Source organism: Berghia stephanieae, chromosome 2 (assembly GCF_034508935.2).
Source record: "Berghia stephanieae isolate SIO BIC M18660-M18661 chromosome 2, UCSD_Bste_1.3, whole genome shotgun sequence".
NCBI lineage: Eukaryota > Metazoa > Mollusca > Gastropoda > Nudibranchia > Aeolidiidae > Berghia > Berghia stephanieae.
Window position 1 is genome coordinate 75,183,519 of NC_088361.1, and position 21,748 is coordinate 75,205,266.

Genomic DNA, 21,748 nt, shown 5'->3' on the forward strand with positions numbered 1-21,748 from the left:
ATACAGGGACAAAACTTTGACTTCGTCGCAATAGTTCTGATTTTCTGTTGAGTAGCAGTGTTGAAAGGATTCCAAATAACAAACCCTTACAGCATTACTAATGCTACCTTATGAATTATATAAACGTGTTTATAATTGGGTTAATGGAGGTGGGTGGAACAAAGTAGGTAATTGAGAGAATGTAAGAAAATAATACATATTATAATTACATAATATTATTATTGCACGTAGGGTGATAGTACAATTGCAAAAGTAGTACATTTGAAAGGCTTATATATAGATATAATTGAATAAAATATTGTGTTTATAATATACATTACATGGATTATAGATTTCCACTGTTTGATAGATTGGCGGTTATTTACGATGTCTGTCAAAGAACACTATTTTGTTCAGTATACATATCTACTATTTTTTTATTAATCACAACTCATTCAAAATTAAACAGCAATTTAAATTGTCAAACAAAATTCCTACATTTACTCACATGGGAAATTCCCGCTAAATATAATATTGTTAGGTGCTGGTCGCAAAAGTCTTAGAACCAGTCTTGAGCCATAGTGAGAGAGAGAAAGAACGATAGATTGCTTGGGTTCTTATTTATATCATAATTCTGGGTTGGGCATTGACCAATAAAATTCACAATTTAGAAATACGCTTTGAGTTGACCATTCAAATTTATTAGCGTCTTTGATAATATTAGGCAAATTTAGGGGTACCATAAACGTGGTTATATTATGTGGCTTGTAGCGTGGCGAGCGTTAGAGAACTAGGCGACATGTGTTAGCGAACCGTCGCTTTGATGCTAGCTACCGAAGATGCTGTTATAAGGAGAATACTGGAACGTTTCCCCGCTTTGTTCTTGCAAATAAATGCAGTGAAGTAGCATTATGACGTGAGAAAAGTGTCGGTAACCGTGAGAAAAAAGGTCTGCCAGTATCTCAATACACTCTCAAGATCTCCAATCTCATTGATTGCTTATTCATTTTAATCCCTGAAATTCTTTACAGATTTTTAACCCGCTACCTTAATCTGGTTTTATGTCGTAGTGATTCAATAAAGAGAATCTAAAATGAAAATGATCAAAATTGTATTTCTCAGTTTGTTTGTATGTTTGTTTTTTTTGTTTTTTGTTGTTGTTGTTTTTTTTATTTTTTGTTTTTTTTCTTACAAACTATTTTTATTCTCCTCAGTAATATATCTAAATTTTACCCAATTTTATATATTTGACCACCGCCTAAAGACAGATTTGTTTCAGCGATCGTTCACAATTTCTCTCCCAGACATTGGCAGTCTAAGGGGAGATCGAATCTCTTATAGCCTGTCGATCACAAATTAATTATCCTAAATGGAACCGGAAATGCTGCCAAGCAGTGGGACCAACGATCGAAAACGATGATAACTGTGTGCTGTCAGTTTGAATGATATAAATCGAGCCATTTTGTGCATGTTATTGTGTGTGTGAATACGTGTGCGCGTGTACGTTTGTGTGTACGTGGGTGTATGTGCATATGTGTCTGTTTCTGTATGTGCGGGCGCATTTGCCAAAATCCTTTAGAACGTTTAAGGGTGCAGGGTCACCAGAAAAAAGTGAAAAAAATGCGAATGAAGAATTCCATGATAGTATTATTTTGATTTTATGAAGAATTATTTGAATTTTCTGATCAGTTTCTATTTTTTGAAGTCCATCAAGAGGTTTTTTTAGTTATTCGATATTTTTCCACACCTAGTCCAGGGATCTACACGCGAAATTTTTTTTTTAATTTGACTTTCGTTTTGAGGTTAGGATTGATTGTTGGCTCTTATAAAAATACAATAAACGGTCCTCTTTTGTGTCAGTGAGTTCTATTTTTGTCTTTTGTAAACAAAGAAAGATTTAAGGAGTCCTTTTTAAATAGCGTTCTTCAAGAATACTGTGTCATGAAGACATTTTGTGATCAAAAATCATTTCATAATGAATTCCAGGAAAAATTCTGAAGACGATTTGAGTGTAAATCGTTCTCGCAGTGTTGTCAGACCAAAGAAACGTAAATTTCGGGGTAATCGGTTTACACATTAAATAATAAGAAACGATGTGCTGTTAGTGTTGGTATTATTAATAGTGATAGTCGTGCAGTTGATCAGAGTGATGGAGCTGTTGTGGAATGTGCTAATGAGATGTAGGCAGTCAAGTTTGTTTAGAAAATCAGCCTGCCACGCCCAATTCTCGAAGTGAAGTAAAATTGTGCAATGGATGAGCTATCATATCAGAATCAGATTCTGATGGTAACGACATGTTATATCAAGTTGTAGATGAACATGAATGTGAGAGTGAGTTTTGAATATAAGCATTTTAAAAGAACAAATTTCTTCCAGACTCGTGTGTAATGGGTTTCATAGTAAAATTGAACCAAAAGTTTTCCTTCTAAGCACTTTAATCTGATCCTTTTCATCAAAGTAAATGACTCGGTAGCCTTAACGTAGAGCAGCAATCGTGATGCGTTACGCGGATGGTGGGCATAGGGATTTTGTGGTATGATGAATCTACCCCCTCTGTCCAGAAGTCTAGTTTTAAGAAAATAAAAGAGACTATTTATGACGCTGTTGTGAAGTCATGTTGAAAGGTGTCGTAAGGATGGTGAAATTGAGTTTTAATTAAATGTCAGAAAGAGCGGTGAAGTGTGTGTGGGGGGAGATACGACGGACATTAACGTTTCAGTGGACGGGACGCACATGACTAGAGGGTTCTAAGTCAAAGTGTGGGCTAGTAACCGCAATAGGTTGTACGACAGGGAAAGTACTCGATATTGGTATAATCAATGGTACGTAAGTCGTACGATTAGTGGAAAGCTAAGCACGGAGAAGATTCGGAAGAGTTCGTAAGATGGAGAATAAGGCGTGAACAGGATTGTTTTCGGTTCTTCGGGTTCCACAGAGCCCCCTGTCGCAACAGAAATATCTTTCACTCTCTGAGGAGAAGCATCATTTGCGTTACTCACGATTTATCGGTAATAATCGTTTTAGAACTGTAGAACATTCTAAACCTTTCGGGGAAACGACAGTAGAGAAGATGGAATATACTGGACACGTACAAAAAAAAGAATGGGTACTCGGATTAGGAAGATGAAACATTCTATGTCTGGAAGAAAAATGAGTGCCGGGGGGGAAAAAATGGGGGGGGGGGGGGAGGAGATTGACAGATAAAGTGATAGATGAAATACAAACTTGTTAAGTCAATGCTATCCTGCCAATAAACATGACCTGAATGGTATGCGAAAAGCAAATTTGGCCATTTAAATCCATAAGCTGTCCACGGATGAGAAGCTATACCATAATCTATCCGATGAAAATTGGTGTAAGTATAGGGGGGTGAATGCGATTACGGAGGCGTGTAAGTCCGTTTCCGCGACTTGTCGCATCCCGACCTTTTACGTAAGTTGACGGGTTTACACAAATGCTAGCGAGTCGTTGAAGAGTTTGATCTGGAACATGTGTCCAAAAGAGTCATATCACGGGTTAAAAACTTGGGGCTGGCAGTGCTGATATTTAATGGTGGTACGGTGGGCATTGAGAGGTGTATTAGAAAATATGCAAATTTATTGCGGTTTATTTAGTGAGCAATGCTTCCGGATTACCGACGCCAATCGGATTAAGCAGGTCTGGAAGGGAACCACAGAAGCATCGCTCGAGGCACAAACACACAACAGCACATTTATTATATCATAGATAAATTACTATTTAGTGTTACCAAAGGGGATCTTTCAAGCTCTATTTTTTTTATGATTTATTTTTGTTTCATGCCCATCTCCCTAGTGACCCTGCCCCCTTAATTTACAAATGCAGCGACCTTTATCTGAGGTTCAAGAGGAATGATCAACAAAGGTCACTTCTAGCCTTCTTTAGTTATTTTTGTTTTCATGTGTGTCACCGATTTTACAGGATTTTCTTTTTTCGAAACCCGTCGTAATGGGAAGTGGAAGTGTGTGGAGGGGTGAACCTGGGATAATGGGAGGAAGATATCAAAGGAAAATTAACCTGGGACTATTGGAGATGGATGCCATTGGGTATTGTAGCCATAATATGGGAGGTGGGCACCAGAGGAGAATGAACTTGACACAATAGGAGGTGGGCACCAATGGGGAATGAACCTTGGACCTACGAAGGTAGAAACCAATGGAGAGGGAAGCCGGGTATATGGGATTTGGACACCCGTACGGAGTGAAGCTAGAAGATTACTTCATTTTTCCGAAACCACCGAAACTTTCAAAAACTTCCGAAGTTATTTGATGTGAGAAGCAGTGGAAAGTGGACCAGGGACTCAGGGAAGTGGACATAAGTGGGGAGTGAATTTTGGACTATGGGAGGAAGATATCAGAGGGAAATGGATCTGGGACTATGGGAAAATTATATCTGTGTATATTAAAGCCGGACGATTAGGGGGGAGGGGGAGGGCACCAGAGGATAATTAACCTGAGACTATAGGAGGTGCCCACCAATGGGATATGAACCTGGAACTTCGAGAGGTAGATACCTGTGGAGAGTGAACCCAGACGGGTACTTCTTTTTTTCGAAACCTCCCGTAGACCCAGGTTCATTCTCCACTGGTATCCACTTCCCATAATCCTAGGTTCATCCCCCAATGGTGCACACCTCCCATATTCATAGCTTGGGTTCTCGCAGTGTCCACTTCCCATAGTCCCAGATTGACTCCTTATTTATTTCAATCTCGGCTACACTTTCCATAGGGTATCATGTCCTAAGCCTTGAATTCACGCTCCATTGATGTCCACCTCTCATAGTCCCGGGTGCACTTGTCATTTGTACCCCATCCTATAGTCCTGTGTTCCTTCCCCATTGGTTCTCACCTTCCATAGGTTCCAGGTTCACTCCCCACGGATGACCAACTCACACAGCCTAAGATTCACTCCCCATTGGTATCCACCTCCCAATGGCCCAGTTTCATTCTACACTGGTTTCCTCTTCCCATATTTCCAGATTCACTACCCAATTGTGTTCAACCCAGGTAGTGTCAGATTCACGCTTCAGTGGGTGTTTTCATTCTCAGCCTTGTGTTTACTCCTTAATAGCGTCCACATCTCACAGTCCTGCGTTCAGTCGCCACTTGTATCTCATCTTATTGTCATCTGATCATTCCCCATTGCGTCCATGTCTATTGTTCCGGGTTCATTGTTCACTGGTGTACATCTCACGCAGTTCTGGGCACACTTCCTATGGCTGCCCACCTAACATTGTCCCTGATTTACTACCGACTGCTGTCACCTCATTGCTGCCATCATAGTCCCGGCTTAAAATCCCATTTGTATCCATCTCCCTTAGTCCCTAGTTCATTTCCATCTGATATCCTCCTCCCATAGTCCCAGGTTCATTTCCCTCTAATATACTCCTCCCGTAGTCCCAGGTTCACTCCTAAATGGTCTACACTTCCCTGAGTCTCTGGTTCACTCCCTACTGCTGCTCACTTCCCATGGCTGTATCGGGTTTCGTCGGGCTTCGTAAAAATGAAACACCGGATTTTACCCAGGTACTCACATTATGTATTGGAAAAAAATGAAAAAGAGAATCTTCCTGTCTTTGAGAATAGTGATAAAAATAAACATGAGGTGTAATTTCAACATTTTCTTTCCAATCAGAGGTTACATATTCAAGATCTTGTGGTGGAGGTAGGGGGGGGGGCGTGACCATGGAACCTAAAATTTAAAATATACAGTTCAGCACCACATGCCCGATGGTACAGCGGATTTGTACAACTGTGTATCAACGGCATAATATGGTAATTCACACCATGTGCAGAAATGACTCGCCCAAGTGGCATTGTATACAGGACGTAAAGTACAGGGCCGAGTACCGAGCCCTGAGGAACTCCAAACTTCAGTGGTAAGTGGTCTGACCATTAACTAAAACGGACTGGGTTCTACCAGTAAGATACGGTATGCGATGCAAACCATCGCAGTACAATATTTTTGATGCCATAATATATAATAGAAAGGCTCTGGATTAAAATTGAGTGGTCAATTGTGTCAAACACAGCTGATAGAGGATCTTATGCCTAAAATTTGATCCCAAATTTATAAAATTATGATCATTCATTGCTGAGATTTTTAAAGTAGGAACGTAAAACACGTTTAGTGGATATTGCAATAATAGACTTTGAAGTTGAGTCACAGTTGACTCAATTAGCAAAGATAACACCTTTGATACGGGCATTAAAATTTTGACTAGAGAAATAACATTTCTCATGAGCTTTGAATATCAACTTAATAATGTGCATACACATCTTTGAGATAATTCAACTGTTACTTTGTAGTTATTAATTATTATGTAAGATGCCGTTAAATTAATGAACTCCAAAAATGCGGCTATTTTCTGAAATTGTTCACATATCAAGGGTTTGTTGACATTAATTTAATTATAGAATCTATGAAATCAGAATAATTAATGTGGCAGTTTTATTTTATTTAATGGAGGAAATACGGTTTCAAAATTCCAAAGTTAAATAACAGTTTATAATTTCAAAGTACAGCTTTGAAACTACGTGAAGCAGGGTGTACAGAGAGAAAAATATAAAGAAAGAAGATAATGAGAGAGTAAAACACGAACATACAAAAACAGAGAGAGAGAGAGAGAGAGAGAGAGAGAGAGAGAGAGAGAGAGAGAGAGAGAGAGAGAGAGAGAGAGAGACTGCATCTGCATTAAAGAGGGTGGGAGGGAAACAGAGTAAAGATTGTAGGCTTTATAAATGCGGTCTCTCTCTCTCTCTCTCTCTCTCTCTCTCTCTCTCTCTCTCTCTCTCTCTCTCTCTCTCTCTCTCTCTCTCTCTCTCATCTTTTTTCTTTCTCTTTCTTTCTCTTTCTCTCTCTCTCTCTCTCTCTCTCTCTCTCTCTCTCTCTCTCTCTCTCTCTCTCTCTTTTTTTTTCTTTCCCTCATTCTCTCTTTCTTTTTTTCTTTCCCTCATTCTCTCTCTCTCTCTCTCTCTCTCTCTCTCTCTCTCCGTGTGTGTGTGTGTGTTTGTGTGTGTGTGCGTGTGTGTGTGTGTGGTATGTGTGAAAGAGGGAGAGAGGGGAAGAGAGAGGTATATATATATATATATATATATATATATATATATATATATATATATATATAAAGAAAGGGAGGGTAAACGGATAGTTTAAGAAAGCTGTTTGTTTCAAAACAAAGTGAAAGCCAAAAAATTTCAATTTTAAAAAATGGGACTGGTCAATTCATTTGTGGCTTTGTTTCAATTTTGAGTCAGATGACAGCTTGAGGAGGAGAGGGTGTAGCTTATTTTGTAATGACTTACATAAAAACATGTCATTAAATCGTCTTTTTTGAGCTTGCAGTAATTTATTTGCCGTGATTGCCAGAACTCGGTATTCTGGCTGTAGGACTCCATGGCTGGGATGGGTCTAGATGTTCGGTAATGTATCACAGAATTACTAAGTTAAAACTATTAAGATATAAAAATATAACTTACCTTTGTTTCAAGTGTTATAGGTATAAGTAAATGAACAAGGAAAGGAGGAGAAGAGACTCAGATTGAGAGGTTCTCAGGCTTTATACGCCCCGGGTAAGCCCTGGGTGAGGCAAAGCGGAAGTAGGAATGACCATCATTATTATGGTCACCGTAGCCGTATATTTATTTACGGCTAGAGATCCTTATAAGCTTCATCCTCAAGTTGTTTAGGACATGTCATTAGTTGTGGTCATTCGTGAGCTATTTAACTTTCCTTTCCTTTTTCTTAGCGTTGACACTGTTGATTGTCGTAAAAAGACCCCACCGCCCTCTTTATAATGAAAACACAATAAAACGAACATAGCTCTCTCTCTCTCTCTCTCTCTCTCTCTCTCTCTCTCTCTCTCTCTCTCTCTCTCTCTCTCTCTCTCTCTTTTTTTTTTTTTTATTTCTCTCTCTCTCTCTCTCTTTCTCTCTCTCTCTCTTTCTCTCTCTCTCTCTCACACACACACACACACACACACTCACTTCCTCCCTCACACTCTTTCTTTCTCTCGCTGTTTGGCCCTCTCTCAGTTTCATCTATAATTTATCTTTCTATCTTTCTATCTCTGTGTCTCTGTCTGTTGTTCTACCCATACATTTATCTTTTTCATTGTTTGCTAATAAAGAAATATAGCGACTTTGCCTCAATCATTAACAATTGCAGCTAGATAAACAAATAAGAAGCGTGGTTTGTATCAAAATACGCAAACACACACATAAACACACACACATGCATACAGACATAAGCACATGCACACACAAACACACAGAACACTGAAACCATGCCGACAGAGGACCCTACAAATCCGGGGCATTTAGTGGCCGACAGGCGAACGTGATCAGGCTGACTTATCAGAATATTTCATTTGTAAGGTTGCGTGGGAAAATGCTTGCCTTGTTTACTGTTTTTTTAGTTCATCATTGGTTGAACCATGTAACTGTGAAATCACCCATGCATTCCTTGAGTGAGATAGATTAAGAGACGCCCTTTTTTGTGATATCTTAGAGATTAGTATGCGGTTAAACAGCTGATCGGAGTGGAAGTATACTTCCGGGTGGCAGAAAGCAGTGGAAGACAATGGCGTAGAATAGTAAAATTATAGTTTCTGTCGATAATCTTCCGTATTTTTCTGGTTCCAGAAAAATATTAAAAAACAAATTTGTTCCGTTAATGATGTAGACCCCATGCCATTTGTGAACACGACTGGTGCCATAATCTTTAGGAACTACCGCCAGTCTCATCGTTTGATGTAGCGAACTACCTCGTCACGACCACAAGTTTCTACACGGGTACACATTTCACGGTAAGTCTGTATCATTTAATCGTTTCCCTATGCTATACCTATAACTATCTTACACCATCCACGCCTAATTGTAAGATTTATTCTCAAAAAATCACAGAAGACAGATGTGTCGAACCTGACACATATTAATATGATATGACTTGCTTCACGAGTCGTGATCATCTTAGTCTTAGTAACAAAAGTAAGTTTAGTCTAAGTCAGTCTAAGTAGTGGATCAATGAGTCTGTATGGTTACATTCAAATCTCAACTCTTTTGCCTTTAAGGTGATGAATTCCTCCGAATCCACCAAAGGTTATAAATAATAATTTAAATTAAAAACACCAGGGCAGGCAATGGCTATGAAATCAATGTGGTCCCGAGTCCAAATCTAAACTGATAATACAGTAACAAAACATCATGCCCATAAGACTGTTTTAAAAGCCCCACCCCATTCCAAGGGACTGAGCTTGATCCCGAGTGAAGATTTTTTTTCTAATCCCCCTCCCCTTGTCAATCCAGCAGTGATTGGGGAGCTGAGTATGTTAGATCTAGCGGAAAGTACTTTGACAAAGACTAGCGTCCTATCTAAAGGGTAGCAATTGCTATGGTCCGTTTCGCGCTATTCAAACAAGGTTAAACTTCGGCTCCATTGAATGACTACTTTTTTATTCGATATTTTACTCAATCCACCAACTATATAATTTTTAGCCCCACGGCTAATGTTGAGTTATGGAATTGTGTCTCTCTGAATCATTCTAATAACCTTTCAGATGAGTACTGCACATTTCACAGCAAATTGAATTCACTGTTGTTAAGCAAGTGTGATAACAACAGTTTTTATCCTCTAGTTTCAATTAATAATATTACCACCATTGCCACTATTTTGTTTCAGGCTTACAGGGGACTGACTACTTATAATCAGGCCTACAATGAATGGGTGACGGATGTAAAATGGTTTAAGCCTCCTAGCTGTGGGAAAGTGGTATTAGCTGCTAAGGTAACCCCCCCCCCCCCCCCCCCTTTTCATCTCACTTCTATGATTATTATTACTGTTATTACATATTATTATTATTATTTCTACATTTATTTATATTACTCAATGCAAGATTGATAATACGATATAGAGGTTTTTCACATATGGCTAGATTAATTACAATGAATTTTCTAGAACTAGAATATGAATAACTTTTTTAAAAAATAGAAGTAAGACACTTCTTTAATAGGTTCAACTTCTACTATGGGAGACTTAGTTGAGTCATTGGAAAAGCCTCTTTACTCACATTTGCTCAGTGTGTTCGGACATAAACGTTTAAATGGTTTTGCGACTCATGGCAGTCCCGTTAACTCAGTTGGTAGAGCACCAATTTCACAATCAAAGAGACCGAGATACATCCTAGATGAAGTTAAGACCCCATCCCCTCCGCTTTCTTTTTTGTACACCCATCAGTAATTTGGCAATAAAAAAGCGCCCTATTCAAAGGGTAACAAGTTATTATTTTCACACTATAGAAACTTGGATGAAATCTGGCTCTATAGACCTAATGGTTCTGATGGACTACTTTCGGTGCTTGCGACACTATTAGGTCAATTGCAGCACAATTAAACGCTGTTGCGAAATACGTAGTAAGAAAAATGGGCTTGGATCAAATACAGAGCGGAAGTAGATCAAAATTATTAATGTGCTTAGTTTTGAGATCGCCTAACAGTTCCACCCAGAGACGGAATACACTCAAATGTTTATGTTTGATTTAAGGGTTTTACTGCGCTTGCGACACATTTCAGCACTAGTAAAAAGGAATAAAATGGGATTGTAAAAATGTCCAGATTTACAATTAAAAGCACACAAGAAAAGTAAGACAAAGAGGAACAATTGTAGATTCCAAGAGAATGCTATCAGTGTACTAAGTCTGATAACACCCAAAAGTCTCATCCTGACACAATCACAGGTCCCCCCTAAGAGGAATACACTCAAATGTTCGCGTATAATTTTTTTATTATATTATATTAAGTTACGTTATGCCTTTTGTGCCATGATGTCATAAGATATCGTCGCCTAGGCATTCCACGAAGGAATATAGATTACTCATCAAACAAGATGCCTGATGTCAACAGGAATCACCCATGTTGTCCAAGTGAGCAAATTGGGGGTTAATAATCTTGTTCAAGGAAAAAAAACGAAAGTCCCTGAAGCGGGGCTCGAACCTGGGTCATCCGGATCACAGTGCAATGCCTTAACTCGGCCACTTCGCCCCCCATATTGTATATACACATATATATAATATGATAAAAAAATTATACTCGAACTGATTTACAAGACAAAAAACATTTTTCCCAAAACTAACAATATTCATTTGACTGTTTCCCTCTCAGCCAAGGACTCCGGCAAGGGAAAGGACAAAACCAAGTAATCTCATTCCAAGACAAGGACATAAAGAAACTTGGAAAACAATATAAGGGATAGAAGACACAGCATGACCTCTTGCCACCATGGGAAGTCAAAGACCCACCCAGTCTATGGTTTATAAAATGTTAATTATAAATTTACAAAATAAATGTACATCCATTTGTCACCCTCTCATCTAAGGACAGGGAAAAAACGCATGTAATCTTATTCCAAAACAAAGATAGAAAGCTACCTGAAAAAGGAAAACAGACATAGGGGGGTGAAGAAAGCAATAATGACCTTGCCCATAATGGAAGGTCAATGACCCCACACCCAGGGTAGAAAAATGAGAACTCAGTCAAGCATTCACCATCAACTTGCAAAGCAACGGGGTGTATATTATATATATATATATATATATATATATATATATATATATATATATATATATATTATGTATATATTTATATATTATATATATTATATATATTATGTATATATATATATATATATATACATAATATATATATAATATATATAATATATATATATATACATATATATATATATGTATATATATGTATATATATATATATTATATATATATTATGTATATATATATATACATATATATATATATATATATATATATATATATATATATATATATATGAAACAAATTTTTTTCTTTATTGTGCTCCAACTTCATGTTTAAATATAAAATGGATTTCTATTTATTTGCCAATTCAAAAATATTATTAGGTTTTGAATATTATTGCAGAACATATAATAATGGTAACAGAAGTAATACTACTACTAGTAGTAGTTATAATACAACTAGTACAATTTTTTCACAAACATTTCGGGCAAAAGTAAAATTGTTTAACACATGTATTAGTATAATGAAAAGAATGAAAAGGATTACAAAGGTATATAAAATCAAGCATTATTGGAAAAGAATGAATAGAGAGTCTGACTGCTTTCTTTTCATTTCAGGTTCGCTATTCCCAAAAATTGGGTTATAGTCGATGAAAATGGTCCAGTGGACTCCGCTCGTTGCAACTGTATTTGAGAAGTGGATGGTAAACCAGTATAAAATTTAGTTTCAGCATCATCATTATCATCTTTATATCTACAGTCATCAAACGTAACTTTCTGAAGTTTTTTACGTGTGTCGACAAGTGCTTTCTGCTCAGCGAACCTGAAATGTCTGTCTTCACAATCCTGTAAAAGAAATACCAAGATTAAGTTAATATATAGAGCAAATAGTACATTATTGACCTACCACCTCTGGCGTCTATCGTCTATCGTGTCAACCTGGTATTATGTCGGAATAAACAAGGGAAGAATCTTGAACTGACCAGAACTGGGAATTTTAATTTTAATATGTTTGAAAACAAAGAAAACGTAAGCCCCATTTCCTCAAATACGCAAGTCATTCATTTTACAGGTCAAAATATTTTTTTTAAAAGTTTTTCTTTGACTTCAACTTCAAATGCCAATAGTCCTTGAACCTTATGATGAATTGCAAAATGGTTTGGCATATTTATGTGGAAATCTATTCTTTTTTTTTTAAATATGGTTGTGGATCACAGAAAATGTTAAATGTTAAATCGAGCACAAAATTACTGGCAAACCTAAAAATTCTAAAAATATTTATTTACAAACTCTACAAGTAACACGCAAATATTTTAAAAACTAAATGTAATTCTATCACCTGTGGAATCAAACTATGTATGCTCAGAAAATCTGTTGTACTGTAATGTTCGGGCAAATATTGGCCTTCGCCAAAAAAAAAAAAGAACTGTATTTCCTACACCAGTATACAAAAAACACACATATGTATTCTCTACACGGGAAATTCCATTGAGTGTTACAAGCGCTGCACCTAACCATCAACTTCTTGTAGATGCCGCTGGCTATAACCAATAAAAATGGACAAACTTAGCCCATAATATTTTACATTTCTGGGAATGTTTGTATTTTCTTTTATGCCATATAATTTATTAATTTTTTTATTTAATTTGTTGTCAGCGTGTGTATTCTGTACATACATAGGGAATACATGCGTCTGTAAAAAACGTTTGATTGGTCATTCTGCTGATTTGCCTTTTACCACAATACAATGACAATTGGCTTGTAAAAATGACATGTAGACTATAATATTAATATATTCGTTTAGCTTAAGCGGCATCATTTAAGGTTAATAAAACATTTCCTCCCAGATCTTAATAATTGAGTAATAAATCAATATGGGTGAACTCATTTAATTCTATCTATCTCATCATAAGAACACGTTGTCACTACGTTGTGTGGCCTTGAGCAAGTCACCTCAGCCCTAGCTCAGTTTGTGGCGCTGCATTGCGGCAATGTCTGTGTTATTTCAGTCTCCCTTTAGAATAGACTCCAAAGACAAATTTTCCCTAGAGGTGAATAAAGAGAATTTATATTTTTTAAATTTGTTACGCTATAGTCAAAGACAAAATAACACAAAACATGTAAGCTTTTGTACAGTCTGGTTATTTGAAGAAAAAAAACTTTTCTCGATGTCAGTTCTTGCACCAACAATTTGGACAAACTTTGACTTCATTACTGGCTCACGGGGCAGGCATTCCTTACATACCTTATGAGGAAATGAAGTGACTTGATATGTGCTCTATTCCCCTTTGTCTTATTACTTTCCTCATAGTCATAGATTTGTGTCTTAACTTTGCAATATGAAATATGATTTTGTGCCCTTTGTCTATTGTTATGTGCATAGATCTACAATCTTTTCACTCTCTATTCAACTTCCTTTTAACTGGCAATGCAATGACCTTAAAGTGTAGTGAACGACACAAACGTTGCCAACCTCACTTTTTACCCAAAATATTGCTTGATTTGGACCTACTAAATTTCCTGAGAGTGAGATCTGATTTTATATAGCGCATGCAATATCCAACCTAAGCACTCTACAAGATGTCCCAAGCCAACAGAAACATTAACATGTAGGAAGAGATATCATGCCTACATAAATATTGTTTTAAACAGATACAATCAATACACTTACATTTACATGGTCAATGATTGAGCTAGTTTCTCCAATTGTTGATTGTTCAACTAGAGCCGTTGCTGCCTGCAGTAATTGCGTTTGTTCCTATATTTAAGACATGAGTAATGGTCTGTTTTTTTCTCTGCCTCATGTCCAAGCTTTAACGTTGGAACCCAATCAGGATCAGTTTCATCAAGCAGTGATGCTGGCCTTCCTATAAAGGCAAAAAATTGATTGTTGAAATATATTACGTCATTTCTTGCCTATTACAATATGGTCCTGGTCCTTGTGTGGCTATGTGGTCTAGTTGTATGACACTCGATTTTGGATCGGAAGGTCATGGGTTCGAGCCTCGCGCTCGGCGCATAGTTGAGTCCTTGGAAGAGGCTCTTTCCTCACATTCTCTCACCGTACTCATGTGTAAAATGAATACCTGGCCGTTAACAGCGTTTTCTTTGTCCGAAAAATTGTAATATCGCCTAACAGGCGTCATGTCCCGTTCTACATGTTAAATGTTGCTGTTGACCAGGGACCCCTTGTAAAGCGCTTTGAGCACATTTAGTGGATATTGCGGTATAATATAAAGCTCAATTTTTAAATTATTTTTTTTACGATCCTTAAGCTTTACTTTAAATTTACATCAAGCTTTGTCAAATTAGAACAAGGGTAGAACAATTATACAGTGCAATTTCCATTAAATGAAAATTTGTTCAAAGCGCTTTGCAAGGGGTTTCTAGCCAACAGCAAGACTTTACATGCAGGTCGAGTCATGACGCTTGTTAGGCGATATTACGTTTTTTTCCGGAAAGAGACAATGCTGTTTAACAGACTGCATCTGCCCCCTGAAAAAATTGCCTGAAAATCCTGGAGCCGAAGAGTTTTCAATAACATGAGAAAAAATCCCCATTTCCCAGAATATTTTCTTAGAATTTTACCAATTCAATAGGCTGTTAAACAAAATGAAAAATTCTTTTAATTTATTTTTTTTTCCGGCAGAGCGAAATTGCCAGAAATGCCGACAAATTTACAGGCCTATGTTAAAAGGCAGTTACCCAATTTATGCCTGAGTATGGTGAGAGAATGTGAATAAAGTTCCTTTTCCAATAACTCAACTGCTCAGAACGGGTCTGGAACCTTAATCCTTCCAAAATGACGGTGATAACTATACCACATAGCTGCAATGAAAGTATCGGGATCCCAAAGGACAATTTTTAAAAATTGAAATGTTTTTTTTATTATTATTATTATTATAATTCTTGTCATATTTTGGAAAAACTCCATATGAAGGCCTTAATTCAATGACTATACGAAACATTGTAGCTAATCGCTCATCTTGAGTTAAAATTAATTTCTAACTATGAAAATTATGAAAAGTCATTTTAGTGGATTGATAGAGGTCAATTGTTTCTTTCTTTGGATTAAAACTTAAAATAATAATAATAATAATAATATTTATTTTTGTCAGTAAAAAAAAATCATTACTATCATTATAAACTGACACGGGCAATCACTAAGCAGTGTGTTAAACTTCTGTCAAAAACTAGCATTTTCAGTTTGTTTGTGTTACTTTACAATACACCACCAACGGAGGCACGGAAAGAAAAACTTAAGAAAAACCCAACCTTACTTTTAATATTAATGACTTTCTTCAAATGGAGAACATGTTTTAAAATTGCGCAATAAAATAATCTTGAGAAAGCATAAGTTATAAGCTGGAACATTATAATTCTAAAATGAATGACCAGAACAACAGTGAAAGACTTCCTCATCTCATAAAAGCCAAAGCTCGAAAACGAAAGTAGCCCTATCACTATCAGTAATGAGGCATTTGGTTTTGATTTAGAGTATGTTGCACGAGAAATGCATGAAATATTCATGGTCCGATCTGATAACTAAACACAACAAATAAAAGATCATCCATCCGGACCGTGTATGGACCATAAAATTAAAATGATTACTTCTAGACCGTCTACAGACTACAGCTTATATCTGAGTCTGAGATGAGTCAGATGATTTCTCGAACTTCGGACTTTCGCATAGAAAAGTCACATCGGTGAAAAATCTCTCCGTAGATTTTGTTAGAACACCGAGTTTGAAATTTTTGATTTGATTTCTCTTCCATGAAAAAGAAATAACCACCTATTTAGTAACACTCATAAACTTATAACGTCAGAAATTAAGGCAAGGACCTTGGTTCCAACTCTATACTCTTGACTCTTCGATGACTGATGCTATGGCTACATGATAATGATGTTGGAGCGAAGTAAACTTGGCTTCATTCACAATCATTAACATTAATTCATATCTATTCTCTACCACAGAGGCAAATTTTAGGTCAATTCTGAAAGTATTTTGCTTCGATAGAGCTCGGGAAAAAAATTTATAATGATCTATAAGCCCCAAATTGTAAAATCTTTTCGTGAGAATGTAATTGGATGAATGATAAAAACGATGAAGTGAACAAAAACAACAACCATGCAGATAATAATTATTCACTTTACTCGCTCGTATCGCAAAACTATCTCGTGCGACATCCGACGGGTTTTGCTAAATCAACACATATTTATTTATCGATCCAACTATCGATCTATATGTCTATATGGCTGCTATTCTATTAGCTATCTACATAACCACGATCTTTCTGTTTTATTTATCTAGCTCTTGCTCTACACATCCTCCGAACATTTCCCAGTTGTATCGAACAGGACGTAATCTTAAAACAAGTAGGCCAGATGGAACGAAGAAGGATAGAATGATACAAATGAATCAATAACCCCATAGAATTAGAGATCACTTGACTAAAAGGAGTGAGAAAAATAAGGAAGTGACGAAAGCCGAAAATCGGATCATGAGATTGCTTCAGTTTTCAGCGTAGACCTTATTTTCTTCTTTCTAAAATATCTCGTTGTGGTTTTATGTTAAAGATTTAAATCAGAAAATCATTTTAATGTGTTGAATGTAAAGCTAATTATTTTTATCTTTAAATAGGTTGATTGATATATTTTCGATAGAGACAAAGATGAGATATTTGTTGTTAATTTGATCATTCCTATACTGTTAATTTCTCTTTAACGATTGAAACTTCAGTCGATTACATAGAACGCTTTTTAACGCCGTCAAAATCGCTGCAATCTCTAAAATATAACACCTTCAGTCTCAAAACCGTATTATATCGGAAAGAATTAGACATTGAGACGTTAATCTTGAATTAAAAGGCAAGAAATCGGAAAATAAGGATATTTTTCAGTTTAAGGTATAGCATGTATATCCTCTATCTTAAATTATAGAAATTAACCCAAAGTTCCATATCTGTGACTAAAAATTATATTGTCAGCACCCAATTGATCACTACATAATACCTCTTTGAAACGGGGACATATTATTTAAACGCATGTTTTAAGTTTGTTTGCTTGTTTGATCATTTGTTTTGTTTTTGTTTCTGGTTGGATTTGTTTCTTTGTTTTGTTTTTGAGGGAGCGGGGCAGGGGCGGATGTTGTTTTTTAAATGTTCCACAACCTTCCACACACGATTCTTAACAAATCCCAATTTCTATCTATATCAAGAAACTCTTTGGCGGAAGTGCCACTTTTATCAACAATGTTCCTGTTTACGCACAGTCATGCGAGATTGAAACAAAGTAACTTAACTCCATGACTGTCGGAACTGTAATAGTGATTATTTTCAGTCATAATTGATTTTTACCGGTCGGAATTTGAATGAATAAGGACATGTAATACAAAAGTCTCATTTAATGATTTTCTGGAAATTTCGCGTGTTTCAAAGTCAAGGCAATGGATTTTGCAACGACGAAAATGAAAGTCTGAGGATTTTTTAAAAGGCTTTATTGACACGAAATATTGATTGGTTTATTGAACGAACATCTTTGATGAAAGAATCGTTGAGACATTTTAAAGCCTTTTTGGTAATCAATTTTCTCACAGATTATAGTTCTTGTTTATTATTTCTCTTTTCTTTGATATGTTTTGAGCAATAATTAAAGCCCCAAAATTTCAATTCTTTATTATCAATTCAAGTTCAAAGGTTTATTTCAGGCAAGAGGGAGAGAAAGATAAGGTAGGTAAATGTGACTCATATATAAGGGAACAACACAAACAAACGACGTTTTGGCCTTTGGCCTTCTTCAAGTAAACAAGAAATATGTTATGTGTATTAGATTGTCATAATAGTTAAAGCATTATAATTAAACATGCATGTATGTGTGTGTATGTGTGTGTGTGTGTGTGCGTGCGTGAGTGAGTGCAAGGGAAGAGAGGGGGAGAGAGAGAGAAATAGAGAGAGAGAGTGATTGACGGAGAGAGAGAGAGAGAAAGAGAGAGAGAGAGAGAGGGAGAGAGAGAGAGAGAGAGGGGGGGGGGGGGAGGGAGAGATCAAAATTACATAAATCAAGCATAAGATAGGAGGGCGGGAGGGGGGAGGTGTTATTGAAGAATAGTAGACGGCGATAGTGTTATTATTGACCCCCTACCCACCCTATTAATATATAATATATATATATATATATATATATATATATATATATATATATATATATATATATATTATATATACAAGTTTATTATTATTATTATTATTATTATTATTATTATTATTATTATTATTATTATTATTATTATTATTATTATTATTATCATTATTATTATTATTATTATTATTATTATTATTATTATTATTATTTCTATTATTATTATTATTATTATTATTATTATTATTATTATTATTATTATTATTATTATTATTATTATTATTAGTAGTATTATTATTATCATCATCTTCATCATCATCGTTATCATCATCATCATCATCATCATCATCATCACCATCATCATCATCATCATCATCATCATCATCATCATCATTAAGTAATGGTGCAATAGAGTTATTTGGCGTCATTTGGGTGTTTTTATTACAACAATGAGGCCATAACGGTTTTGTTATCAGACTTGAAATAAGTAAATAATTTTGTTGTAAAAAAATGTCAGTTCGCTATTATTGTTCCTATTTTAATGAACGTGTGATTCTTGATTTTTGAAAATATTACTGTCTTGTTCAAAGTCTTTGTGACGCTTAATTGCGACAAAAGTTCTCCATAGGTGTTAACGATTTTTAAGAAAATACAACACTATATTTCCTCTGTGTAGAGGGAATTTTACAATAATTGATAGAAAAATACATGTGTATTTTTTTAAAGCCAGTCGCAAAAATGAAATAACGAGAGAATGCCAATTTGCGTAAAATTCAGTTTCTAAAGCTCCGACTATCGTGGTTTCTATCTAATAACCAATTTCATAGTCAGTAATAAGATGGAGAAATATTTTTATAGGACTTTGGTAAAACCGGCTTAATTACTTAACAAATCAAGGATTTTTAATAAAACGTGGCACATAACATAAGGCTTTGTTCTGGCTGCTTGTATATTTTCAAATGTTTCTGATTTGTACTTGGAATAAAAAAAGCGTTATACATTTTTCAATTTTTTTCTAAAGATATGCCGGGTGGCTCACAAATATTGTCTAATGTCTCCCTTTTCTAACTACCCAACAATTTAAAACAAGACGCCAAAATGAGTGATTTCAAATTGCTTGATTTCTTGGGTTTGGTTGATCATAATAGCTTGAATTGGGAGTTACTTATGCACCAAAAAAGCACGAGTGCATTGACTTCCAAATCACAGATCGAGTGTACAAAGAATAAAAGAATATATCAAATGAAACATCTGTATATATCTTATTATATATTTGTCAAACCCCAATTTTTGTTCCACTAAGGCTCCAGATGCACCAAACCAATCACCACCAAATCTTGCATGGCGTTTACAAATTGCTCTGAAGATGATTTTTGTGTACCTTTGAGTTTGATTAAACAGCGCCTTTGAAAAGACAAATAAAAAGCCTATTTCTATAAAGGCCAAATTAAAAAGAAACACATTTTTAAATATTGTCGAAAAAATGTATCAATTTTTATAATAGATCTAATATCGTCACATTTAGCGATAAGACTATAGATATCTTCTTTTTTTTTAAAGTAAAAGAATTTGAGCAAATGTAGCAAATCGCAACTCAAATTTTTTTTTAATGTTTTTATTTTGCTCACCTTTAGTCTGTACTGTGTACTGGTTTATTCTCTTCTATTTTTCTATCTTCCCCAACCCCAACCTAATCCACCTTTTTGCTTTCAATCTTATCTTAAATTTTCAGAGCTACCGCCAGCACTGACTCTTGGATCCTTAACTACCATCACGCCAGAATAATACTCAAAATATATCATCTTCGGGGAGGGGGGGGGGAATCATTTCATAGAAAAACGATGTTTCGAAAGAACACAAAGCTAGATCAGTCCGTCGGAAAAAAATGATAAAAATGAATAAAGAAAGTAATAAACTAATTGTTTAAAATGAATAGATAAAAATATTAGATATAAAGAGCGCACACCCCCCCCCCCTCCCTTTACACCCCTTTTTAAAAAAAAAAATCTCAAAAAATTAAAATGGGCGAATCAGTTACCAGGCAATATGCAGGAATCCTTGTAATTTTAGAGACCATATCTCTCCTCCATGTGATCATACAACTTCCTCTTATGAACTCCAAATGATTCTCTCTTTCATTCGTACACGTGCACATATACAAACATACTCACACACATAGACTCGAATGTGCAACTCAACATCACACTTGCCCACATCCCTGCACAACACATTCAACACCTCCAACCCCCCCCCCCCACCACACACACACACACACACACACAAACACACACACACGCACATTCCCCCATCTTCATGTACCTATTTCGGGTTTGAGAGAGTGAAAGAGGACTTATAGTAAACAGAAATTTGACTTTAAAATGCAAATTAGAATTCAGACTGTGGGACGGGCTCATCTGCTACTATAAATGTTTTGAATGCAAAAAATATCTCTTTGTGCACAAGTAAAAAGCGCTGTATATAAAATATATAAGCATAGGCACCCGTTCAGAGAACGTGGTGATAGTGATAGGTTGATCAACACAAATTTCTCAAAACTTGGTTTTTACACTCTCCCTCCTTCAAACGGTCATATCTCGGCAATGAATAATCAGAATTGTATAAATTTGGTATCAAATTTTAAAGCATAAAATAAGCTATGATTGGGTACCAAAAACCCAAAATTGAAAAATCCGACTTAATACCGTTTCGAGGCTGAGGGTCATATATGTTATTAGTAATATAAACCCCAAAATAGCGACATACATTTTTAGTAAAACCCCTGTTTAGTGACATCATTAAAACAATAATCGGTACTTGATACGATGCTTGATACACCTGACCATCGTCATCTCATACTCTTAACCAATAAAAAAACGCCTTTTTTCCCTCCCAATGAAATTGCTTTGTATCGATCAATCAGAACACATGTTCACTTACACTGCGTGGGATCAGCACTTGCTCATATGGAACCACAGAAAAAGAAGTTTATGAGTGGATTGTACTCTCAAGGGTCCATTAACATTCCATGCTAGCTACCTGTCTGAGGTCAGTAGAGGTTAACTGATGTG

General features: G+C 35.9%; 1 protein-coding gene across 1 annotated transcript in view; it reads left to right on the forward strand.

Annotated features, from left to right (window-relative positions):
• LOC144965536 (acetylcholine receptor subunit alpha-type acr-16-like) overlaps positions 1-21,748 on the forward strand; it is a 259,447-nt gene that overhangs the window by 179,161 nt on the left and 58,538 nt on the right. The gene's annotated exons all lie outside the window — the stretch shown is intronic.